Below are 27,872 nucleotides of genomic sequence, written 5' to 3'. Positions count from 1 at the left end.
GGCCTTTTGAAAAATGCAAGAACTTACTGTGGACCGACGAATGTACAATTGCATTTGGCGGAACAGATGAAATAAGTGACGTCATGAATATGTTATAATTTTGTAGCAAGTAATGCTAGATTATGCAGAATGGAATATGCTTCTGAAATTGGTATTCTAACAAGATAATGACTGGAATCATACCACTAAATTGGCAAGGGGTGGTTTCTGGTTAATGGGGATTAGTTTAAGCCTCACACTCCTGACCTCAATCCCACAGAACATTAATGGGGAGAGATTGAAGTAATAATACAGAGCAATGGAACGCAGTTTGTAATGCCGTTATGCTATTCCAGGATCACTCTGCGAGAAGATGCCAGGATCGTATTGAGAAACCATGCATCTTATATGTGCCGAAGACAACAAAATTGGGGTTATAACTCTAAGCACAGAAGTTGTTTAAGTTTTTATTAATTAATTTTCTATTCTTGTATCATTTCCTTCAAAAGTATTGGGTTATGTATCAATACTCTCATTATTTTTAACAGCGAATTTTGGAAGAAATCAAATGAAATATGTTCAATTATTCTAGCTTTAATTTAATAACTTATTGCTTTACATATAACACAATTGACTAATAATTAGTTTTACGCAAAAAAAAATAATATAAAAATTATTTTTATTATATTATAAGGAATTGGTATAAACCTTATACACACATTTCTGAAATGAAAAAACAAAAATTAATACAAAATGAACATATTTGGAAGAAGGAAAGTTCTAATCAACAAAAAATTCCTCAAATTACAATACGAAATCTTAGAATTTAGACTCACTGCAAAAAGATATTCGAATTTCAAATAAACAAAAAAACAAGTAAAAAGGCGTTACTTGAACCAAATTGAAGAAGAATGTCGAAGGGCTTATCTTAATTAAATGTCCCAAATTTGGGCGAAATCGGACAATAAGTGCGCTTTTTATTGGCCCAAAACCTTAAATCGGGAGATCGGTCCAATGGCAGCTATAACTAAATCTGGACCGATTCGGGCCAAATTGACAAAGAATGTCGAAGGGCCTAACACAACTCACTGTCCCAAATTTCAGCAAAATCGTGTAATAAATGTGGCTTTTATGGGCCTAAGACCCTAAATCGGGGGATCGGTCTATATGGGGACTATATCAAGGTATAGTTCGATATAGTCCATCTTCGAACCTAACCTGCTTATGGCCAAAAAAAAGAATCTGTGCAAAGTTTCAGCTCAATATTTCCATTTTTTAAGACTGTAGCGTGATTTTAACAGACAGACGAACAGACGGACCGACATATCTAGATCGTTTTAGATTTTTACCAAGAAATGCAGAAGACAATCACATTTTTTAAGATTTAAAAGATTAGGATCGGCCTAAAAATAGTTCATTGGCAAGCTGTTCAAAACATAGCTCTGACTTTAAAAACAAAATTTGAGTTTGCATTGCTTCAGCCATTTACAAATAGTAGTAATTGGTGATGAGAGTCCAAGTGCTCAAAACAACTCAAGCCTGTGGGTAATTTGTGTTCAACCACAAGTTCGAATCTGTAGCAATACTTTTGTCATTAAGTGTGCATCTAATAAGCCTGCCTTTGTGTGTGATCGTTTTATAGACTTGCGAAGAAACAGCACTTTTTGATGAGGGTCATACATAAAAAATGTTAAACAAATAAAAAAAGACAAACAATTGATAATATCTCTAGAAAAAGGAGGCTAAAAATGTAAATTTACTTTGTACTTTGAATTGAGTCATGTTGTTTGGTTTTTGTTCCTCTTTTTTTTTGCAACAATATCCAAAATCCATTGAGTAATCAAAAAAACTTTCTCTCAGCCCTGTTGTTTTCTTTGAAGCAGAAGAGCACAGGGGCAAATTGAATATGAGGAGAAAAAAAAAAACGACTATTAACAGATATTACTCGGCAACTCTGTAAATACCGCAAAAAGGCAGTTTTTTGGCTCTTGGCTACCACCACCATAAACACAAAACCAATCATAATTTCTATATTCAAATAATTTCTATTCTATAGCCGATATTTGTCTGCACAATTGAATGGTTGGATGGTTGTGCCACAACAATTTTCTATTGTGAGGATGATGTTCGAAACGAAACGGGCTGGTAATGTTTGAATAGTAATTGCGGGTAAGTAACCAACAATTATTCAAATTTTGGAACTGTTTTATTTTAGCCATTTCGGTGGGCTAACATCAATCGAAATGGCAAACAATGCGATTTTAACAACATTTCGATTCGTTTCGGTTATAATGCTAAACCATTTTTTCGCCTTCCAATAGGCCATTGTTTCAAATGAAAGCACGTGCCTCCCAGCACCTCGAACAAGGAAGTTTAGCGTTTTTTTTTTCTTCTTCTTTTTTTCGTTTGTATTGTGAGGTGGTCGGTATCCAAAACAGAAGCATTGTTTCGGTTTCTTTTTTGTTCGCTGATAACAATTAAATCTTAAGGAAATCATCTCATGAAAAAGATCTTAAGATTCCTAAGAGAGGTTTATACGTAGGTATGCTGTAAGCTGTGGCATAACACTCGAGCAAAGAAGATGGAGAAATCCACTCATTTCACTACTCTTTGCTGATATTTTTATTTGGTCTCAACATTATTTTTTGATTCAGAAGGCTGTTGGTCCGCTTTTTGGCGGATCGTTGTAATATTCTAATTATTTTTAGCCACGGCTGTTCTTTCGTGGAAACCATGATAGCGATCGTACGAAGAAAATATTGAAAATGGTCCAAATTGCTTTATATTGTATATACATATATAGCCCAGGTGTAAAGCGATTAACAGATTTTAGTTCTTGACCTCTGGAAAAGCTAATTCTACCCCGATTAGACCTCGCGTATAGACCTTTATTATTTCCTAGTGCTTTATAAGTTAAATCCTGGAATCTGATTATATGATGGCTATTTCAATTTATGGATATATCTTAGCGGAATTTGGTGGTGGTATTTGAGGGTATACACTTCTATGGCTTCAATATCTCCCCCTCTCTCGATGACGACTCTGGTGTTGGCTTCAGCTGTATTGATCCCGCCGATGTCCTTGAGAGTGTCGCGACTGTAAAGTCTAACGCTGTCGGATCTGATGGCATTGATCTTAGATTTGTAAGGCTCTTGCTCCCCCTTATTATTCCTCATGTAACCTATGTTTCCAATGGGATTTTGACCACGAATTATTTTCCATTAGCGTGGAAGCATGCCAAGGTCATCCCACTGCCTAAGCATTCCAAGGACTATAGACCAATTGCGATTCTTTGTTACTTTTCAAAGGTCTTTGAGAAATTTCCGTATTTGCAAATATCGTCTTTTGTCAACGAGAACTCTTTGTTATATGTGAGACAGCCCGGGTTTCGTCCTAACCACAGCTGCATAACTGCTTTGGCAGAGGTTACTGAGAGGATCAAGTTGAATTTGAAGGCATTTGACACTGTGGATCATTTCTTGTTGTGTGATAAGATGTCTCAACTTTCAACTTTTCTTCTACGTCCGTTCGTCTTATTTTGTCGTACCTATCACATCGCTCTCAGTTCGTCAATTATAAGTCTTCTGTATCGTCGCCGTTGTTTGTTTTAAAAGGTGTTGCTCAGGGATCAATTCTGGATCCTCTTCTCTATTTTCATTGTACAGCAATGACTTGGCGAGTAAATTGTCTTATTGTGAGGTACATATGTATGCTGGCGATGTATAGATATATATCTGCAGTCCGGGTTTCGTCCTAACCACAACTGCATAACTGCCTTGGCAGAGGTCACTGAGAGGATCAGGGTCAATTTGGAGAATGAAAAGATAAATTTCCTCGTTCTTCTTGACCATTCTAAGGCATTTGACACTGTGGATCATTCCTTGATAAGATGTCTCAACTTTACAATTTTTCTTCTACGTCCGTTCGTCGTATTTTGTCGTACCTATCACACCGCACTCAGTCCGTCAATTATAGGTCTTCTGGAAATCGTTCCTCATGCAAAGAACTTGGGCGTGGTTATTAATAGCACTCTGACTTGGAGTAATCATATCGACTCTGTCGTTGGTCCGGGATATTCAAAATTGCGTTCTCTCTGGGCCACTCAGTCGCTTACTCCGCTGCGGGTTAGGTCTCTCTAGGCAAAGACTTATCTTGTTCCTGGCATTCTCTACGGCTGTGAGTTGTTTGCTAATTGCGACTCGGTAAGTAGACGCAAGCTGAACTCCTATTTTAATAGAGTTACTCGTTATGTGTTTAGCTTGAGACGGCGCGACTCCACCTCTGAATACTCTTTTTCCCTATATGGCGTCTCCTTACAGCACTTGTCGTACTTGAGGCCGCTTACTTTCCTGCACAAACTGATCTACACGCAGGCACCACAATATCTGTATGGATTCATTGATTTCGCCAGATCTATTAGAGGTTAAAAAAATCATTCCTTCTTCATCTTCTTCATATACTTCAAGACTATTCTACTTCTGTACTTCTAGGGCTTATGCTTCGAAGCGTTAAATACGAAATGGCGAAATTGGTATGGCCTCCTGTATGGAGGCCTTGAAAGTTTTCTTTAATCACTTCGGTCCAATGCAACTGGTAGCGAAAGTAAAAAATTCAGACCAATAGATTGCAAAAGTTACGCTTTCTTCTACAACATTAATCTTTTGCCACATTTTTATAACAACCGAAAAAAACAATGTCTAGCTGTGACCAACAAAGAGTGACTCAACGTTATGATTGTTTTGACAAGATCTACGCTTTTCCTTACAATCGGGGAACTGACCTAAAACTAATTTCGCTTCTGGGCCAATTGGTTCCTTGTGTACAATGGCTTCTCTCTGTACGAATAGATTGCGGCTACATACCAATATGGAGTTTTACCTCAAAACATTGTTCATATTTGCATGATTCACTTTAAGAGTCATAAAATTTATGCGTTCACACACGACTCGAGTCATTGTAGCGATGGAAAAAGTCAACAAAAATATTGCGGTCACTGCACAAAAAAAAAAAACTGATAAGTACGACTTAATGAAAATGAAATTATTTGGATTTTTTCTTTCTTATTAATTTTTTGTTTATATATGTGATGTGAAACTGAGAAGTCATCGGATGGAGTGACAGATATTTTGGGGAAAAAATTTGGGCTGCAATAATGTGGAATTTTTTAGTATAGTAAGATATATACAAAATTATCATCAATAAAAAACGAAAACGACCGTGTCGAGCTTTTTATACCTATGCGAGGTCTATTGTTTGAGAGGAAAACATCGTTGAATGATTATCGTGATGTTGAATCGGGGTCTGTCCATAGAGATGACAGTGGGAGCCAATCATAACCCGTGTTTGGTATTCAAAAAATTGTTCTTTGAAGTTTTCTTTGAATTTAATGGTTTCTATATCGAGCTCATCTAGCGAATGAGGTGAAAGCGGCATTTTGCTGATTTTCGCTTTGCAGCTCTCCAAATATCCCAGCTGTACCATGAACCATTATGAAATGGGTGCGAAAACATCAAATGGTTATAATAAGTTGTATCCTAATTCAATCCAATGTCATCAAGACCTAGTGTTAGACATAGAAGAAAAAAAGGAAGAAACAATTTTGTAAATGCTCAGGAAGTGAAGATAGGGCGATACACATGTATAGTTGCAATATCTACCTACATCTGAACCGATTTCTATGAAATTCAGCAGAAATTTTATAAGAGTGGTCTATGATCCAAATTTCGAGAGGATCGGTGAAAGAATTACCACATTATTGCAATATAACTCAAAGTTAATACACCGATATCGACCAAGGTTAGGTTTAATTGGCAGTCTGCCCTCAGACTCACTTAGACGTTTTCGTCCATTGTGATACCACAGGAACAGAAAAAGGAAATGCATTCTAGAATCCCCCGGGATATCTCTGTGGCCCGGAACCCCGAGCAGTTGAATTTTGAACTATTCAGCATTTTAGTTGAGAGATCGAGGGCAGTGTGATCCACACAGCCGCCACATGTCCGCAGCCGCCACATGACCAATGAGAAAGTTCTCTTAACCTCGTGGCAGAGGTCGCTGCAATTTGGCTAGCCACAATGTTCAGAGGCATGAGAGGTAGCCTCAAATTCAGCACATCAGATGGTGTCGCTCAGTGCGGCTGTAATGCACAGACAAGCCATTCTTAGGATCCGGTTAAGTATTGAGCAGTGGGTGGATTTTTAAAGCGCCGTCCACCAGACCACAACACCATATAGCTGAAAAGAACTACTTCTGTCTTGAACAGATTTATACCTAGACCACTTTGGGTAGCCTTGCACTTTGTTGTTGCGCGTAGAGCTACCTGAAGTATGTCTCTTAGAGTGCTAGGAAACTTTCCCCGGACCGCCACGATTGCCACGTCATCAGCATACGTGACCACTTTTTCACCTTTTTCTTCTAGAGACAATAATATATTGTTAAGGGCTATATTCCAAAGTAGAGGAGACAGTGCACCTTCTTGGGATGTTCCTCTGCTGACACATCGTTTAGCCTGCCGTAACGCGTCTTTTTGTAAGTATGTTATTAATAAACTTTCTTACGGTGCCTAGAAACTCCAACTCCAAATTCCATGCACATAGTGTAAGTCAGAGAAGAAAACATTGTGCTTTACTTTAAGATAATCCGTTGATAAAAGCACTTGCAAAAGCTTTGAAAGAGAAAAACTGCCCAAACATTTATATGGCAGATATGTCTGAATCTCCACCCTGAGAAAACCCTTCGCGCAAAATTTCGTGAGGTTCAATTGACAAATGAACACTTTATTGCAATATTAATCCATATCGGACGAACTTATGTAGAAGATAAAAGCTATATCTGAATCTGAATAGATTTCAACCAATTTCAGTATGCTTTGTCTCTAGGGTTTAAAAGTTGTCACCCAGTATGACCGCCAAAAATGATGTAAGCGATGAAAAACTCCGTTATATAGCAAATATCACTACACAAAATGTTAAAGGCCCCAAGGCCCAATGAATAAAGCTAATGTTATTCAATAAAAAACCGTCTCCGGTAAAATTTGGTCTTTGTTTTTTTTTTAACATGCCTTTTCCGGTACCCTTCATTTCACCAATCATCGGACCATTACAAATGTTTTTACGGTCGCTGCTAATTGGTGATGTGAAAAGTACTTAACGAGCCTTAAATACGGCAAACATCTTGCGGATGAAAAGCCTATGAAGATAAAATGTAAGCCATATTTAGGGACAAGAGAGTAGAGAAAATATCATTGGCATTGCTGCAGTACCAGTCAGTTTCATTCTTCAACTAAAATGAGGACAAATTTTGTAAACAATTTTTCATGTTTCTAGCCACATATTTGTACTGTGATGGCGCCCTCTCACAGACGCCTCAATGGCTATTCAACAATGGCAGGAATGTGATGCCATCAAAATAGACTCTAATTAATTCTGTTATCATTCCGTAATGAATTTAGTACTGGGCCATGCTAGAGGACACCGTACAAATGATCAGTAATGCAAAAGACAAATTACACAGAAAAAAATATCACGTAAAATTTTCCAATTAAAAATTTAATTGGAAATAAAAATGTTTTTAATCAAAAAATCAATTGAATCGATAATTTTTTTTGAATCCCGATTTTTTTCAATTAAGATCGTGATTGAAAATAAAGAATCTTTCAATTAAAAAATTAATTGATTCAATCATTTTTTAAATGATCTGAACTTAATTTTCAATAACGATTGTGATTAAAAGTTTTGTTATTTTCGATTAAAAATTGACTGATTCAATAATTTTTTTACTTGAAGCTGCACATTTTTCAATTACGATTGCGTTGGAAATTTTTGTCATTGACAATTAAGAAAATTAATTGAATTTAATATTTTTTAAAATTTCACAATTTTTCAATCATTGCTTTAATTGAATATGCAATTTTTATAACCACCACCGAAGGATGGGGGTATATTCATTTTGTCATTCCGTTTGCAACACATCGAAATATCAATTTCTGACCCCATAGAGTGCACATATTCTTGATCAGCGTAAAAATCTAAAACGATCTAGCCTTGTCTATCCGTCTGTCTGTTAATATCACGCTACAGTCTTAAAAAAAGAGATATTGAGCTGAAACTACGCACAGATTCTTTTTTTTTCCATAAGCAGGTTAAGTTCCAAGATGGGACTATATCTTGATATAGCCCCCATATAGACCGATCCTCCGATTTAGGGCCACATTAATTATCCGATTTTGCCGAAATTTGGGACAGTGAGTTGTGTTAGGTCCCTCGATATCCTTCGTCAATTTGGTCCAGATCGGTTCAGATTTAGATATAGCTGCCATATAGACAGATCCTTTGATTTAGGGTTTTAGGGCCATAAAAGCCATATTTATTATCCGATTTTACTGAAATTTGCGACAAGAAGTTGTGTTAAGCTCTTCGACATCCTTCGTCAATTTGGCCCAGATCGGTTCAGATTTGGATATAGCTGCCATATAGACCGATCCTCCGAATTTGGGTCTTGGGCCTATAAAAGCCATATTTATAATCTGATTTTACTGAAATTTGGGACGGTGAGTTGTGTTAGGCCCTTCGACATCCTTCGTCAATTTGTCCCAGATCGGTTTAGATTTGGATATAGCTGCCATATAGACCGATCCTCCGATTTAGGGTCTTAGGCCCATAAAAGCCACATTTTTTAACCGATTTTGCTTAAATTTGGGGCAGTGAGTTGTCTTAGTCTCTGCGACATCTTTCTTCAATTTGGCCCTGATCGGTTCAGATTTGGATATAGCTGCCATATAGACCGATCTCTCGATTTAAGGTTTTTGGACCCATAAAAGGCGCATTTATTGTCCGATGTTGCCGAAATTTGGGACAGTCAGTTGTGTTAGGCCCTTCAACATCCTTCGTCAATTTGGCCCAGATCGGTGCAGATTTGGATATAGTGGCCATATAGACCGATCCTTAGATTTAGGGTCTTAGGCCCATAAAAGCCAAATTTATTATCCAATTTTGCTGAAATTTGGGTCAGTGTGTTTTCTTAGGCCCCTCGATATTTTTCATCAATTTGCCATGTTCAGTTCAGATTTGGATATAGCTGCCATATAGACCGATCCTCCGATTTAGGGTCTTAGGCCCATAAAAGCCACATTTTTTAACCGACTTTGCTGACATTTTGGGCAGTGAGTTGTCTTAGGCTCTGCGATATCTTTCTTCAAATTGGCCCTGATCGGTTCAGATTTGGATAAAGCTGCCATATAGACCGATCTCTCGATTTAAGGTTTTTGGACCCATAAAAGGCCCATTTATTGTCCGATGTAGCCGAAATTGGGGACAATGAGTTAAGTTAAGCCCCTTGACATACTTCGGCAATATGGCACAGATCGGTCCGGATTTGGATATGGCTGCCATATAGATCGATTTCTCCATTTAAAGTCTTGGCCCCATAAAAGGCGCATTTATAATCCGATTTCACTGAAATTTGACTCAATGACTTATGTTAGGCTTTTCGACATCCGTGCCGTATATGGTACAGATCGGTTTATTTTTAGATATAGCTACTGTACTTACTAGTATTTGATCCGAATAGGAATATATTTCGATATAACTGCTATGGGACATAAGGTATGCAATTTTCAGCGGATTTTGATGAAGGGTGGTTGACATGTATAACCGAGGTGGTGGGTATCCAAAGTTCTTAACGCCTTTTTACTTGTTTTAATTGATTTTTTTCAATCATCATTTTTGTGATTGAAGCTGTTTCAATTAAAAAAAAAAATAATTCGATCAACTAATGAAGTGATTGAAACCGATTTCAATTTTTTTCTGTGTAGATACATATGAAGCGATAATTAATAAAAGTTTTTCACATGCATGTTATTAGACGCTCTCTAGGCACAAGAACAGAGGGATGAACTTTTGTCCTGTCCTGTCATAAATTCTTTGGGCCAAAAACAATGGCCACGCATAGCAGGGCTAGATAGTGGTGCCGCATCTAAGATATGTTAACTTAATAATGATTTTAACCTAATTGACCTTTGGTCTGACTAACGGTATATGACACTATTTAAACACAGTTCGGAGTGGAAGAAGCCACCACAGCAAAGTCACAGCAAATTGCGGAGGTGTTTTCCTATTTCTGACTGTTGTTGGTTTTCGGCCGTCACTGGTCGCGTGCTCATCGACGATTTATGTGACGCTTATGGCTTTTTCTGGCTAAAAGATATTAGCGAGCGGCGACAGAGGGAGTTGGTAGGGGGTGGAGAGGGTGATGACCACCTCAAAGACAAGCAGCGCAGACCATAATTCAAGTCGTGTCTGAAATACGAATACTCAAAACTATAACCGGAGCAGATACTACGGCCACGCACGCCACGGTTATTAGCAGTGTTTAAACAGCGCATAAAAACTCATTAAATTTAAGGTGTAGTAAATGGAGTACACGCTGACAGTTAGACAGGCGGACAGACAGATTGTGAGGGCTAGCAAGCCAACAAGCCAGTGAATAGCAAGGAGGGGGCACAAGGGTCAGCCACTGAGGGTAAACATTAAGGGTCTCTTTTACAGAGCAAGCAGCAAAGGTGCTAAAGACACAAAGGCATTAAGGCCATTGTGCCCATCGAATGTGTTGTCTCACCTCACCTCAGCTCTCCGCTCTGAACTGCATGTGTGATGTCAGTGAGACGGTTTAACTGTCCGTCCATCCGTCCGTCTGGTGGTCTATCCATCCATATTTGTGCCACTTAGTTTATGTTTCGTCATAGGGAGTTGGTGTTGTAGTGGTGGTGATAGCGCCTGGCCAAAGGATGAGTTTCAGTTTTGCGTTGCCTTAGTGTTGAGCTGCTGATGTTATGATTATCCCTCTGTTCTTCCTTCTTTCTTTGATAGCTTTTGTGTGTAGGTGATGAGTGGATGTCTGTATCTGGCAGGAGAGCGACACAAATGAAAGGAAAACGAGTGGCGCGTGCGGTTAACATTTACTTTGTAATCTTTTTCTGTTTTTTCTCCCCAGTTAGTTTTTTAATGCATTTTAACTTTAGACAGACATACAACTTCATATACCCATAAACACACACACTTTTTGACATTTCCAAGAGCTGTGGCATATGGCAATGTGGTCCTTATGCAGAGTTATCCCCCTGATCATTTGAACAAACCATGGGTTGGAAAAAAAAAAATACGAAAAAGAATGCGAAGAAGAACAAACAATTCGACGGATGAGTTTATGATTTTTTTAATGAAATGTTTGGCCCGTGTTTAACGCCCTCCCTCTTCCTATGCCTCTTTGTTTTGGCAGTGTCCATAATGAAGGCGATTTTAATGAAGTCCAAGAGGACAGCTGTTTTTTTAGTGGATGGTCAGCCCACAACATCTGTTTCATAAATCAATTAATGTGCGCGCATAAATCAAAAGTGTTAAGTCTGCGGTCCATCAGTTTTTTGTTTTCTGTTTCATTTGATGGCGTTGGTTATCCATAATTTTTAGATACTAAACGCGAAATCTGACCGCTGAAAAAATATATGAATCTATTTTGTTGAGTCCAGCGATATGCGTGTGAGTCATGTTGAGAAAATAACATGCATTCCAGACAATCTCTGCCGCTATCAGAGGGCAGTTGGACGGAATAGCACGCTCAAAAATCAAGAAAGTAAGGTGACCTTAAAAGAATTGTAACATTTTCTTATCGGCGTTGTCTTATATTTCCATCGTCTGTTTTGGGAGAAACGCTGAAATGTTATTACTTACGGATCTCATGGCCTCGTTCTAATCCACAATAAGTAAGAAGGCATCAAGTTCGGCTTGGATGAACCTTGGATATCCACCAACTGGGATATGTATATATTGGGTTGCCCAAAAAGTAATTGTGGATTTTTCATATAGTCGGCGTTGACAAATTTTTTCACAGCTGGTGACTCTGTAATTGCAATCTTTCTTCTGTCAGTTATCAGCTGTTACTTTTAGCTTGCTTTAGAAAAAAAGTGTAAAAAAGTATATTCGATTAAAGTTCATTCTAAGTTTTATTAAAAATGCATTTACTTTCTTTTAAAAAATCCGCAATTACTTTTTGGGCAACCCAATAATAATCATGCAAATGCAAATTTGGCCATGAACATTCCATTAAGGAATAGGGGCAAACTTCTCACATATCAATGAGTGCTGTCCAATTTAAGTTTAAGCTCAATGAAAAGGTCCTCCTTTTTATTGCCGAGTTTGAACGGCGTGCGACATCTTTTTGGGGAAAAGTTTTTACATGGCAAAGTACCTCACAACTGTCGCCAGCATTAGAAAGGGATAACCACCGCTGAAAATATGTTTTTTTTACGTTCTCGCCAGGATTCGAACCCAGGTGATCTGTGCCATAGGCGGACACCAAACCTACGGGGGCCTGCCATATTTTGTCGAAATCCGGGGAAAATGCACCATCAACGCATAACAGTTATATTTATATCGAAATATAGTCCGATCTGGGCCAAATTCGGCACGGATTGCGAGGAGTCTAACCCAAATTAAATTTCAGGAAAGTCTATTTTCGGCTAATGCGCGGTCATTATATGGGTTAAAGACCATATGTTGGGTAATCTGTGTATATGACAGATATATTTTAGTATGGTCCGATCTGCACCATAATGAGTGCAGGGGTCTAGAACAACTCACTGTGCTAAATTTGAAATCGAGCAATAAAGTGAGCTTAAATCGGAAGATAAATGTGATTTGTACGTGATGTAATATGTTATGGACTAAATGTAATTCAATGATATAATCAACGATCTGAGAATATTATACTTGCCTATCCAAACACGTTCCGCTGTGCAATACACAAAATAATAAGTAAAAAGGCGTTAAGTTCTGTCGGGCCGAACTTTAGATACCCACCACCTCGCTTATATATGTAAACCACCTTTCATCAAAATCCGGTGAAAACTGCATACCTTATGTCCCATAGCAGTTATATCGAAATATGTTCCGATTTTGACCAAAAACTAATAAGTACAAGTCATTGTTCAATTGTGTATAACAAAATATATTGGTCTTTTTAGTAGCTATATCTAAAAATAAACCGAACATTTACGAAACGGGTGTCAAAAAGCCTAACATAAGTCACTGTGTGAAATTTCAGTGAAATCGGATTATAAATGCGCCTTTTGTGGGGCCAAAACTTTAAATCGAGCTATCGGTCTGAAACCGATTTGGGCCAAGTTACAAAAAAAAGGCAAAGACCCTGGCACAATGCACTGTCCCAAATTTAGGCGAAATCGGACAATAAATGCGCTTTTTATGGCCCAAAACCTAAAACCTAGAAATCGGTCTATATGGAAGCTATATCCAAATCTGGACCGATCTGTACCATATTGCAGAAGTATGTCAAGGGGCTAAACCTAACTCACCGTCCCAAATTTCAGCAAATTCGGATAATAAATGTGTCTTTTATGGGCCTAAGACCCTAAATTAGAGGATCGGTTTATATGACAGCTATATCCAAATCTGAACCGATCTGGGCCAAATTGACGAAGGATGTCGAAGGGCCTAACACAACTCACTGTCCCAAATTTCAGCAAAATCGGACAATAAATGCGCCTTTATGGTCCCAAAACCTAAAACCGAGAGATCGGTCTATATGGCAGCTATATACAAATCTGGACCGATCTGTGCCATATTGCAGAAGTATTTCAAGGGTCTTAACTTAAATCATTTTCCCAAATTTCGGCGAAATCGGACAATAAATGCGCCTTTTTTGGGAGTAAGACCTTAAATCGAGAGATCGGTCTATATGGCAGCTATATACAAATCTGGACCGATCTGTGCCATATTGCAGAAGTATGTCAAGGGTCTTAACTTAAATCACTGTCCCAAATTTCGGCGAAATCTGGCAATAAATGCGTCTTTTATGGGGGCAAGACCTTAAATCGATAGATCGGTCTATATGGCAGCTATATCCAAATCTGAACCGATCTGGGCCAAATTGAAGAAGAACATCGAAGAGCCTAACACAACGCACTGTCCCATTTGACAATAAATGCGCTTTTTATAACCCCACAACTTAAAACCGAGAGATCGGTCGATATGGCAGCTATATTCAATTCTAGACCGATCTGGGCCAAATTGACGAAGGATGTCGAAGGGCCTAACACTACGCACTGTCCCAACGCACTGTCTCATATATTTTATTGGCCTAAGACCCTAAATCGGCGAATCGGTATATAGGGGGGCTATATCAAGATATAGTCCGATATAGCCCACTTCGAACTTAACCTGCTTATGGACAAAAAAAGAATCTGAGCAAAATTTCAGCTCAATATCCCTTTTTTTAAAGACTGTAGAGTGATTTCAACAGACGGACGGGCATGTCTAGATCGTCTTAGATTTTTACGCTGATCAAGAATATCTATACTTTATAAGGTCGGAAATGGATATTTCGATGTGTTGCAAACGGAATGACAAACTGAATATACCCCCATCCTTCGGTGGTGGGTAAAAAGAAACGGAAAGTTGATGAAGACGTATTTGGCAATTTAAAGCAAGTTTTCTTTTTGTAGTGTTTGAACCACTGTAAACACTTCTCTTTGAAACACTATCGCAAAGTTTGAAAATCGTACCACAAATGCTTCTCTCGCACCTAAAACAAAATTTAGAGATGACCAACCAACATCGAATGGTTAACTCCACACATATTCCAAATTCAAATTATGTGTTATCTGTGCACCGTGACGCTGGGAGATACCTCTTCCCAGAGAAGTTTTGCATGGCTGAAGACCTTAAAAAAGAGTTGGCATCAATAAGGGAATAGCCGCAGTTGAAACATTTTTCTGATGTTTTTGCCAGGATTTCAACCCAGGCGTGTTCAGCGTCATTGACGGAAATGTTAACTGTTATTTGTAGCATTGGAGACAAAGTGCCATCGAAGCAATGCAATTTTCTTGGCATCCATTAGTGCTGTGAATTTACTGCACCAATTTGACTCCTACTCCTAATCGATAAATCTTGGCTTTCTTACAATGAGTTCGAACGCGCTGTCATCTCACGACAGCACAATCATTACAAAGCGAATTATTTTGCATAATCATATCGTTATTATTGCAGTAAATGGCGCACTTTAGAAACTAGACTAGAGATGCTGAACATCTGTTCCAATTGAATGGGGCCCATCTGAAAATTGCCAACTTCCTCAAAGGAAGAGGACAAAAGGCAGCAACTGCTGCAAGGCAACCAAACAAAGTGCGTACTTGGAAAACCTACGTACGAATGCTCTGACAGGCCATTGTAATGACATGATTTTATATGCGATATACTTTACATTTAGGCATGGGCGATGAAAAACTGTAACGATTTTGCATTAAACTCAAATACAAGAACCCGAGTGTGTGACTCATTTGGCGTTGGGTGGTGGTTCGCCCCTTGGTTCGCAGTTTCTGCTGTAGCGTTGAAAGTTTGCCATGCTCCAAGTTATTTGGCAAATTGGATGGGTTTCTTCTCTTCGCCTACTCCCTCACACAGAAAACCTCTTCCTTTGTCGATGATTTGTGCCCATTTCCTGCTTGGACACAAGTCACTTTTGGTTTCTATATTTCGATTTTTCCATTCTGTGGCAAATTCATGTTGGGATGAAAAGTCGTGCCTCAAGCAATTTATGTAACTTTTATTTTTGTTTGGCTTTGCACTCAACATTTCTTAATGACATTATCATCAGTCTCACATCATTTACCATCGCCATCGCCAGCATCATCGTTAGCTGCAGCAGCAGCCCGACGGAGGCAGGAGCTACAGCCCCAACACCAGCCACGACACCATTCGAAGGTGCAATTGCCAGAGTCGCAATACGGAATGTCCGTCCATCTGGCCATCCGCCCGTCGATTTTCCAATGAGGGCCTTTGTATGGCAATTCAAAGGAAAGAAGTTGCCTCTTGCCTTAAATGGTAAACTTAAATGACCCTAAACTAATACCCAACTAACTCCTAGCCATGATGGGGTAAACTTTTAGCCAGCCAAGATACTACCAAAAAATGAAAAAAGGTGAATTCAAAAAACGACAGCCACAGCAAAACGGAGTTACAAATTCAATTTCGTTTTCATAAGAGTCCCAGACATGCAATTTATACTCGAAAAATTTCAATGAAATATCATTTCGTAGCATTAGACCAGAGGAAGACAACAAAGAAAAAAAAAAAGGCTCAGGAAAGAAAACATGAACTGATGCCTGGCTAGTGATGGCACAGCAGCATTGCTGCCAACTCCGGACTGGTTCGGTGGAATGTACCAAGCACCAGCAAAACGTGACAATTGTGACCCATTAGACCTCTTCCTGCTGAAACATACACCAACCGAAAAAGCACAATCAAGCCAAGCACCAAATTATAATGACTGCAAATGCGTTAAAATGAAAGTAATTTAAGGCGCAAAACCAGGCATTACCTTTTCGTTGTTCAATGGCGAGAAGGGGAATCCGGATCATGAGGTGTATATTCTTCAATTGCTACCAATTTTGCAGTGGAATTCTTCAATTGGATGGATGACGAAGTCAGTAGTCAGACAGCCATCATAGATGACCATGTCGTTGTATGTGAAACTGAATTCTTTTCACTTTATAAGGTCATGAAATGTTGTGGTTTCAACACCAGTTGAAGCCACATTAAAATGGCAATAGACTACAGGAAAATGCTGTCCGGGGACTTTCAAAGGTACATAGGAATTTCTCAATGAATCTGGATAGATGTATGAGTAGGTGCACAATTGAACGATGATCCGTGATCGGGGCAGAACTATGAAAGAAGAATAAAAAAGTTTGAAAAGAACGCAAACGGACAGAATTTTTTGGTTTGGGGTTTAAAAACATTTTCTGGATAGAGTAGAAATATCTTGGTCTATGGGGTGGCCCATAAAACAAAAAAGGTTCAGCAACCGTTAGATAGGACACCCTATAAGTATGCAAAGAAAAATCATAGGGACTCATGTAAACCTAAACCTAAATAATGAATAGGTTTTTATGCTTATGAAACAATAAAATAAAAAAAATGGAGGCCAACCTAGTGCAGTGGGAAGCATATCCGCCTATGACATTGAACACCTGGTTTCGAATACTGGCGAGAACATCAGGAAGAAAAAAAAAAACATTATCAGCGGTGGTCATCCCCTCCTTATGCTGGCGCCAATTGTGAGGTACTTCTCTCCAAAGAAGTGTCGTGCTGCCGTACGCCGTTCGGACTCGGCTATAAAAATGAGGTCCCTTGTCATTGAGCATAAACTTGAATAGGACAGCGCTCATTGATATATGAGAAGTTTTCCCTTGTTCTTCAACAGAATGGTCATGGCGAATTTGCAAACAATAAAATGCATTGGGAAAAGTACAGCTAATAGACAAGGTTGTCGAGCGTGGTTAATGTGGTATTTGTATTATAGAGGCGTTGTCGCAATAAATACGATACAAATGCAACATACCAACGTACGGCTCTTGAAGCCATCACATCCAATATGATTGAAATGTCTTCTAACCAAAGACGAAACGCGTCCCATAGTGGTGGGTGTGTGTTGCGATCTCGGACTTTTCTTTCCCATTTGCAAAGAAAAAACTCCCAAAATTCTCCGAAAATTGTGAAATAGCTAGCAAGAATATCAAAACGCAAGGTTCACGCGTGCAGAATGTTAAATACCCTCCACCATGGATCGCATTTGACACGTTCTTTGTATGACCTTCTGTAATATTTAGGACATACATAAGGTTATGTACCGTACTTGTCATGACTATGAGAGTCATAACAAGTAAAAGCGTGCTAAGTTCGGCCGGGTCGAATCTAGAGAACCCACCGCCATGGATTATGATACAAATTTATACAAAATAAATCTAGTTGAAGGGCATAATTTTATTCTACGTACCAAACTACTTTCAAACCATTAAAAATTAAAGATTTTAGGAGCCGAACAAGGATGATCGAAAGAGCGGCTCACATGGTAGCTGTTTCAGTTGGACCGTCTTTGGCACATTTTCTGGAAGTAGTAACAGAACACCTCATGCAAAATTTCACCAAAATCAGACAAAAATTGCGGCTTGTAACGACTCAAGAAGTCAAGTCGGGAGATTGGTTTATATGGGAGCTAAATCAGGTTATAGACTGATTTGGCACAGTTGTTTGAAGTCGAAACTGAACACTATATGCAAAATTTCAGCCAAATCGGGCAAAAATTGCGGCTTGTCAGGGCTCAAGAAGTCAAACCGGGAGATCGGTTTACATGGGAGCTATGTCAGGTAATAAACCGATTTGGACCATATGTGGTTGTTGGACCGTACACAATTGTTGGTAGTCGTAGCAGAACACTACGTGCGAAATTTCAGCCAAATCGACCAAAATTTGGGGCTTCCAGGGGCTCAAGAAGTCTAATGGGGAGATCGGTTTATATGGGAGCTATATCTTATTCTGAACCAACATGTCTTATTCTGAACCAATACCCAACGACCTACATCCATATTTAGAATCTGTGCAAAATTTCAAGCGGCTAGCTTTATGCGTTCGACCTCTATCGTGATTTCGACAGACGGACGGACGGACATGGCTAGATGGACTCAAACATTATATGGACCGTACTATCGATTTAAATAAAGATTTAATTCATTGTTTTATACCCACCACCGAGGGATGGGTGTATATTCATTTTGTCATTCCGTTTGCAACACATCTTTCTTCATCTTTCTTCAAGTCTAAGACGGTCTGGACATGTCCGTCCGTCTGTCTATTGGAATCACGGTACAGACTTCAAAAATAGAGATATTGAGCTGAACCTTTGCACAGATTCTTTTTTTGTCCATAAGCAGGTTTTGTTCGAAGATGGGCTCTATCGGACTATATCTTGATATAGCCCCCATATAGAACTATGCGCCGATTTAGGGTCTTCGGCCCATAAAAGCCACATTTATTATCCCATTTTGCAGAAATTTGAGACAGTGAGTTGTGTTAGGCCCTTCGACATCCTTCTTCAAGTTGGCCCATATCGGTCCAAATTTGATTATAGCTGCCATATAGACCGATCCGCCGATTTAGGGTCAAAGGCCCTTAAAAGCCACATTTATTATCCGATTTTGCTGATAATTGGGACTGTGAGTTGTGTTAGGCCTTTCGACATCCTTCACCAATTTGGATCAGATCGGTCCAAATTTGGTTATAGCTGCCATATAGACCGATCCTCCGATTTAGGGTCTTAGGCCCATAAAAGCAACATTTATTATCCGATTTTGCTGAAATTTGGGGCAGTGAATTGTCTTAAGCCCTTCAAAATTCTTCGACGATTTGGCCTAGATCGGTGCAGATTTGGATATAGCTGCCATACAGACCGATTTCTCGATTTAAGGTTTTGGGGCCATAAAAGGCGCATTTATTGTCCGATATCGTCGAAATTTGGGACAGTGAGTTAAGTTCAGCTCCTTCACATACTTCTGCAATAGCTGTCATATAGACCGATATCTCGATTTAAAGTCGTGGTCTCATGAAAGGCTCAATTTATAATCCGATTTCACTGAAATTTGACTCAATGACTTATGTTAGGCTTTTCGACATCCGTGTCGTGTATGGTTCACATCGGTTTATTTTTAGATATAGCTACTATACTTATTGATATTTGGTCCAAATCGAAATATATTTCCATATAACTGCTATGGGACATAGGGTATGCGATTTTCACCGGATTTTGGTGAAAGATGGTTTACATATATAACCGAAGTGGTGGGCCGGCCGAACTTAACGCCTTTTTACTTGTTATTTCTCCGACTTGCTGTGCCAGTGTTCAAATCGTTTAAGAGAACATTTTTCAAAACTTGTATATGTATAGGATTATTGCTATGGCAGAGAGTCAAAGGCCTACTTTTTAGAGACTCTAATTATATAATAAGCACAAGATAAAATTTTGATCTTTCTTGTCCATAATTATTGGCATACACTTTTCCATTCAAACGATCGTAAATTCTACTACATAAATTGTGTTTCTCGTCCATAACGATTATTGCCCAATCTGGCCACATCAAATAATTCTCTTCATAGCTTAAATCATAAATTTGACACTACACCAGAATTTGTATGCTTAATAAAAAACATATGCCCCACCATCAGACATAAGAAGTTAATAAACTCGAATAGCCGTAACAAGCAAACATAACAAATTCGAATTCGAATTCGAATTCAAATTCAAACTGAATTGCCACCGTCTCAAGCAGTAGTGGCCGATATTGAGAGCCGAGGGAATATGGTGTCCAACGCAAGAAGACTTGCACTTGTTTTGCAAAATCACGCAAATGACCTCATAAGCATGCGTAACACGTGAGATTGTCATAGAACCTAAAGGGAATTTTAAACACTTCCATAAAATTAAACTAAAACCATGCTTATGGTGGTGATCATCATGATGATAATCAATATCGTCGTCATCATCACCACCAAAGCCATTGTAATCGTCATCAGCGTTAAGGTACACATGTAGCTTTGCTTGCGGGATGGCTGCTTCTTTAAAATGTTTACGCTTAAGACATAATGGGGGAGAGCTGGCGATGAATATGCGCGAACAAGTGTGCATGGACATGGAATGGACAACCGCTGGACACAGAGCTGAACTCTACTCACTGTAATCAATAGGCATTTAGTGTTTATCGTTGATAAATTGGCCGTATGATAATAGAGGGAGCTGTTGTAGGCTAATATGTTTTCTTTATTTGTCCGTGAGCATTCATCATGTTCCATATCCCTTAACGGAACTATTTGTAAGTCATATTTGAGGAAGGTGTTTGAGTTTGGAATCCAAGCTTACACACTTAAGCTAGACCGAAGTGAATCATTGTAAGTGCCTCTAGAAAGTCGTGTTAATGACGATTAATCGGTTGTATTAGTACTGAAGTTCGATTCACAACATCTGACTTGAACTGCATACGCGCAAAATTCTTTTCAATTCATTGGGCGTTAACGATAATTTTCGACAAGTAAACATCTTTTCTGAAATCTTTGAACTTCTTTTACAATAAAATTGGAAGATCTTTTATGACAAATTCAAAAAAGCATTTGTGATGAATACACAGTTTTTTTTTTTTTTGCCCATAAAATTCTATTTATCCGTGCCGTTCACTCATTAGTAGCTAATCCTTCTCTATTTTGTTTTAATTTAAAAATGGATTGTGCCTCTTCCAAAAGATAACGAACTCAAACTAACTTTACGACATGTGAAAATGTGGTCTAGACACTTTCGAGATTCATTTAGATATACGATATACAAAACAAGTAAGAGCGTGCTAAGTTCGGCCGGGCCGAATCTTATATACCCTCTACCATAGATCGCATGGATTGAATTCTACGCGCGGTATCTCTTTTTAGGCAAATAAAGGATATTGAATAAGAACTATTATTCTATCAAGCTATTGATCTATTCTGACCATATTGAACACGTCTGTTGAAGGTAATGAGAGAAGCCGTTGTTTTTGCCAAATCGGATAATAATTGCGCCCTCTGGAGGCTCAAGAAGTCAAGATCCCAGATCGGTTCATATGGCAGCTATATCAGGTTATGCACTGATTTGCGCTATACTTGGCACAGTTATTGGAAGTCATAACAAAACATGCAAAATTTCAGCCAAATCGGATGAGAATTGCGCCCTCTAGCAGCTCAAGAAGTCAAGATCCCAGATCGGTTTATATGACAGCTATATCAGGTTATAAACCGATTTGAATCATACTTAACACAGTTGTTGAAAGTGATACCAAAACACTACGTGCGAAATTTCAGTCAAATCGGACGAGAATGGCGCCATCTAAAGGCTCAAGAAGTCTATTCAGGAGATCGGATTATATGGCGGCTATATCAGGTTATGGACTAATTAAGATTATATTTGGCACAGTTGTTGGGAGTCATACCCGAACACTTCATGCAAAATTTCAGTCAAATTGATTAAGAATTGCGCCCTCTAGTGGCTCAAGAAGTCAAGACCCAAGATCGGTTTATATGGCAGCTATATCAAAACATGGACCGATTTGAACCATACTTAGCGCAGTTATTGGAAGTGATACTAAAACATAACGCGCAAAATTTCAGTCAAATTGGGTAAAAATTGCGCCCTCTGGAGGCTCAAGAAGTCAAGACCCAAGATCAATTTATATGGCAGCTATATCAAAACATGGACCGGTTTGGCCCATTTACAATCCCAGACGGACGGATATGACTAGATGACATGACGATCAAGAATATATGCACTTTATGGGGTCTCAGACGCATATTTCGAGGTGTTACAAACAGAATGACGACATAAGTATACATACCCCCATCCTATGGTTGAGGGTGTAAAAATTGAAGTCATAAATTTTCAAACTAATCCATTTTTATACTTTCCATCATAGGATGGGGGTATACTTTCCTCACCATTCCATTTGTTACACATTGAAATATTGGTCTAAGACCCAACTAGTGTATGTATTCTTAATCGTCTTAAAATTAAAGTCGATCTAGCCATGCCCGTCCGTCTGTCTGTGGAAACCACGCTTAATTTCGAAGTAGTAAAACTAGGCGCTTGAAATTTTGCACAAATACTTCCTATTAGTGTTCGTCAGTTGGGATTGTAAATGGGCCATATGGGTCCATGTTTTGATATAGCTGCCACATCAATCGATCTTGGATCTTGACTTGTTGAGACTCTACACAGCCCAATTTTTGTCCGATTTGGCTGACATTTTGCACAATGACTTCTACTATGGTCTTCAACATCCAATCAAAGTATGGTTTGAATCGATCCATAACCTGATATGGATCCAATAGCATGGCAATTTTTATCCATTATCCTCTGCTTGTCTATAAAGAGGTACTGGGCAAATAATTTTACAAATGTGATCCATGGTAGAGGGTATATAAGATTCGGCCCGGCCGAACTTAAGCCACTATTACACGGCATGTAATTGTGTTATGAGATGTAACTTGGGAACCCACCAGCTTGGATTCTGCTAAAAATTTGTCTAAACTAAATTTAGTTAAAGGGCATAGTTTTATTCTACATACCAAACTTCTGCCAAACCAGCAAAATTAAAGCTTCTAGGAACCGAACAAGGAAAATCGAGAGACCGGTTTACATGGGAGCTATATCAGGTTATAGATCGATTTGGACCGTACTTGACACAGTTGTTAGAAGTCATAACAGAACAATACATGTAAAATTTCAGTCAAATCGGCCAAAAATTTTGGCTTCCAGATGCTCAAGAAGTCAAATCGCGAGATCGATTTATATGGGACCTATACCAGGTTATAGACCGATTTGGACCGAACTTGATACAGTTGTTGAAAGTCGTAGCAGAACACTACGAGCAAAATTTCAACCAAATCGACCAAAACTTGCGGCTTCCAAGGGCTCAAGAGTCAAATCGGGAGATTTTATAGACCGATTTGGACCGTACTTAACTCAGTTGTTGGAAATCGTAACAGAATACTATGTGCAAAATTTCAGCCAAATCGGAAGATCGGTTTATATGGGAGCTATATCAGGTTGGCACAGTTATTGGCACAGTTATTGGAAACTCCCATATAAACCGATCTCCCGATTTGCCTTCTTGAGCCCCTGGAAGCCTCAATTTTCATCATTGACTCTTGAACCCCTGAAAGCCGCAATTTTTGTCCGATTTGGCTGAAATTTTGCACGTAATGATCTGTTATGACTCTCAAAAACTGTGCCAAGTACGGTCCAAATCGGTCTAAAACCAAATAAAGCTCCCATATTTTAGCAGAATCTATTTTTTTCTATTTTCTGAATAACCATTGCTAAATGAAAATGCCAAAATGTAGATCTGAAATGTCCATGCCTATAGTCATTCTATACATCGCTCTGCTATAGTGAACGCCAAATTTTCTCAACTTATCATATCACCCTCACTTTCTACACACACACACACACACACATCACGATCATGCTTTTGAGTGTTAAGAAAAGACTCGTTTCTAAGTTCTTGTACGAAGGCAGCGATAATGTGTCGCTTCTTCCACTGAGTGTATACAGCAAGTTGACCATAAACGAACGGTATTTCGCGTTAAAAATAAATGACGTTTTACAATTTGAATATACAATGTATGAATTTTAATATTTTTGTGTATGTGTTTTAATGCGCACGCACAAATATGCTGTCGATGTATGTTGGTCTTCTCTCCATCTGAGCTCTTTAATGTTGTCACTGTGCCAGCAGAAGTAATAATTCCCGGCGAGGGGAAATATTTTGCAGTTATTAGAGTGTGTTATAAAACTTTTCTTGTGAATGTGATTTTTTTAATTTCTTTTAGGGCGGTTAATTTATCCGAACACAATTGATATTCAAGACATTCACTGCTCAAACGATATTAATAAAAATTATTAAAAATGTTTTCCTTTTTATTGTTGTTTAAAATAAACCTGCTCTTCGCAATGAATTCGAATACTTTAGAGTATTCTTATGCCATTGCCATTAAAATCAAAATTAACCAAAAAAAAAAAAAAAAAAACAAAACAAATAAAAGGCATTAAGTTCGGCCGGGCCGAACTTTGGACACCCCCCACCTCGGGTATATATGTAAACCACTTTTCGTCAAAACCAGGTGAATAATGCATAATTTATGCACCCATAGCAGCTACATTGAAATATGGCTCGACTTGGACCAAATTCGGACGGACATTGATTGCTTTAATATATACAACCCACTGTTCAATTTTGTAGAACAAAATATTGGTCGTTTTGGCAAGTATCCAAAAATAGAGCGAGACACGGATGTCGAAAAGCCTAACATAAGTCACAGTGTCAAATTTCAGCGGAATCGGGCCAAGACTTTAAATCGAGAGATCGGTCTATATGGCAGCTATATCCAAATCTGGACCGATCTGGGCCAAATTAGAAAAGGATGTCGAAGGGGGTTAGTACAACTCACTGTCCCAAATTTCAGTGAAATAATAAATGTGTCATTTATGGGCCCTTAAATGATATTGAGTGGCCTAACACAAGTCACTGTCCTAAATTTTAGCAAAGTCAGATAATAAATGTTGCCTTTATGGGCCTTACTTTACTTAGAACTTTAATTTAACCTGTTTATGAAAAACCCAGTAAGGGAGGGCAAAATCCGGGCGGTGTCGACTGTATAATACCCTACACCTAACCTATAATTACAATGTGGGACCTATATCCAATTCTGAACCAATTTTGATGGACCTCGACGAGCAAATATTTTCAAACTGTAAAAACTAAAGTTGACAAATGACAACATTATGGCAAATTACCCAAAATCTGACGAACGTTTATATGGGAGCTATATCTAATTCTGAACCGATTCCGAGCAAGCTTCTCAGATAATGTGGTAGTCGTCGAGGAAAGTGTTGTGCAAAATTTTGGCAAGATCGGTCAATAAATGCGCTTGCAGTGGTTATTAAAGTGAAAATCGGGCAATATACATATATGACAGCTATATCTAAACTGGGCCGATTTCCATGCAATTCACCAGTAATATTGAGAGTCATAAGAAAATCCTTCCTGCATTTCGACAGAATCGGATAACAAATGATTTTTGGAATATTTCTCAAAATCAGACGACCATATATATGAGAGCTGTATCTAAATCTGAACCGATTTCGAGCAAACTCCTCATGTACTGTGGAAGTCGTCGAGGAAAGCGTTTTACAAAATTTTGGCAAGATGGATCAATAAATGCGCTTGCTGTGACTCTAGAGGTTAAAATCGGGCGATATATATATATGAGAGCTATATCTAAATCTGAACCGATTTCCATGAAATTCACCAGTAATATTGAGAGTCAAGAGAAAATCCCTCCTGCTGATTTTCGAAAAAATTGGTTAAAAAAAGACCATTTTATTGCAATATTATTGGAAATCGGACAAACATATACATGGGAGCTATATCTAAATCTGAACCGATTTTGACCAAACTCTATGTATATTGTGGTAGTCATCGAGGAAAGCGTTGTGCAATATTTTGGCAATATTTGTCAATAAATGTGCTTGCAGTGGCTCTAGGAGTGAAAATCAGGCGATATATACATATGGGAGCTATATCTAAATCTTAACCGATTTCCATGAAATTCACCAGTAATGTCGACAGTCTGAAAATCGAATGAACATATATATGGGAGCCATATCCAGATCTGAACCGATTTTTGCCAATTTCAATAGGCTTTGTCTCTAGGCCGAAAAACATGCCTGTACCAAATTTGAAGACGATCGGATGAAAACTGCGACCTCTACTTTGTACACAAATAAACATGGAGAGACGGACAGGCAGACGGATGGACACAGCTAAATCGAATCAGAAAGTGATTCTGAGTCGATCGGTATACTCTCTTCCTTTTGGGTGTTACAAACTAATTCACTATGTTGTAATACCCTGTACCACAGTAGTGGTGTGGGGTATAATGAGTGATCAACGGTTTTCGACATCTGAAGAAGCGGAGATACCTCAGTGAGAGTGGATAAAGTGCTTCGACAATGGGTTTAAACGCATGCAAATGTGTATAGATCTTAATGGGGGATATTTTGAAAAACAATAAAGCGATTTTCGCTGGTTATTATTTGATTTTGTTCTCTAGTCCCGAAATATAAAAGGTAACCCTCGTTTATTTTACATCCTCTCATTGCATTTCGTTGAGTTTGAATATTTTGTTCACTTTGAGGTATTTGAGTTCGACAACAAAAGGCGGTTGTGAATGAAAAATGGATGCCAACGGTAAACACTATAAATATCATGAATTTGTGGGATGGGAGCGTAATCTCTGGAATTAGAAATAGACACCGAGGAGCCAAGAACAAAGACATGAACTATAGAGAATTTGTTTGCTTTGTTCCTCCATTGGGGTTTATATTTGCAAAACCCTGAAGACGTAAAGGGATAGAAAAATAAGAACACAACACTGAGTTAGGATGGGTGTAACAATTTTGGATTTTATTAGATGGACGGATAGGCGATCTTACCATTTGAATGGTTGGAAATGAACATGAAAGAGCTCATGCCAATTGTATCGGAAGTTGCATCTTATAAATGATTGTCAAATCGCTCGTCAAAAATTTATGCTATCCCATTGATAGCATGACGTTGAAGTTGATGTTAGAAAGCGAAAGTAATTGGGAATTTTCTTTAAAAAGAGTAGGGTTCGCGGCGTTAGCTTAAAATCTCTTTGGATTTATAATTTTAAAAGAAAATGGCGAGTTTCGACATAATCATATCATAGGGCATTGTTTTGGTATTAATTCATGTGATGCTTTACTATCCATTGATACCATACGGTATCGATTTTTCTTTCGGTGATGAGCTGTCAATGAAACAAACATCATGAAGCTCTAATTTCTAGTTTGACATATATACCAGTGTAAACTTGGTAACACCTCGAGTCAGCTACTATGTAAACCGACTCTTTGCTTATGCCGATTTAGCCCATATACAAATCCTACCGACCTTCATCGGTCCAGCTACACTTAAATCTTTAATTTCTTTATTCACGTTCATTTGAAATTTCTTGTGTGATTAACCTTACCGATATTCCATTCAAGTATCGACTAATGTGGTGTTGTTTACAAAATTAATTAAATCCTGTAAGGTATTTTGTGGAAATTCCAAATGTTTGCAACGATTATGCAACCGGTGGCCCACAATGGGTATTTATGTCACGGTGTTACTGTTATTGCAAATAAAAAAAAATCGAATTCATAACTTCACACCGACTAAGACAATAACGGAACAAAAATCCAAATATAAATGTTTAACAAATTTATGCAAATGACCAGGCAAGACCAGTTTCGGGCAATTCACTTCCTTCAAACAAATTTTAATTTGCAATATTTGCGATCGCTTCATATGGGAATGCCACAAATCAAACAACAAGAAAACTCATAAAAGAAATTACGATTTTGGCCGAAAGGCGACTGACTGACTGGGCTAATCAAATCATTTGAAT

General features: G+C 38.4%; 1 protein-coding gene across 1 annotated transcript in view; it reads left to right on the top strand.

The window, feature by feature from the left end:
- Positions 1-27,872, top strand: part of LOC106087721 (dendritic arbor reduction protein 1) — a 159,369-nt gene that overhangs the window by 76,285 nt on the left and 55,212 nt on the right. The gene's annotated exons all lie outside the window — the stretch shown is intronic.

This window comes from Stomoxys calcitrans, chromosome 1 (assembly GCF_963082655.1).
Source record: "Stomoxys calcitrans chromosome 1, idStoCalc2.1, whole genome shotgun sequence".
NCBI classification, from domain to species: domain Eukaryota; kingdom Metazoa; phylum Arthropoda; class Insecta; order Diptera; family Muscidae; genus Stomoxys; species Stomoxys calcitrans.
This window is presented reverse-complemented; position numbering and strand designations above follow the sequence as displayed.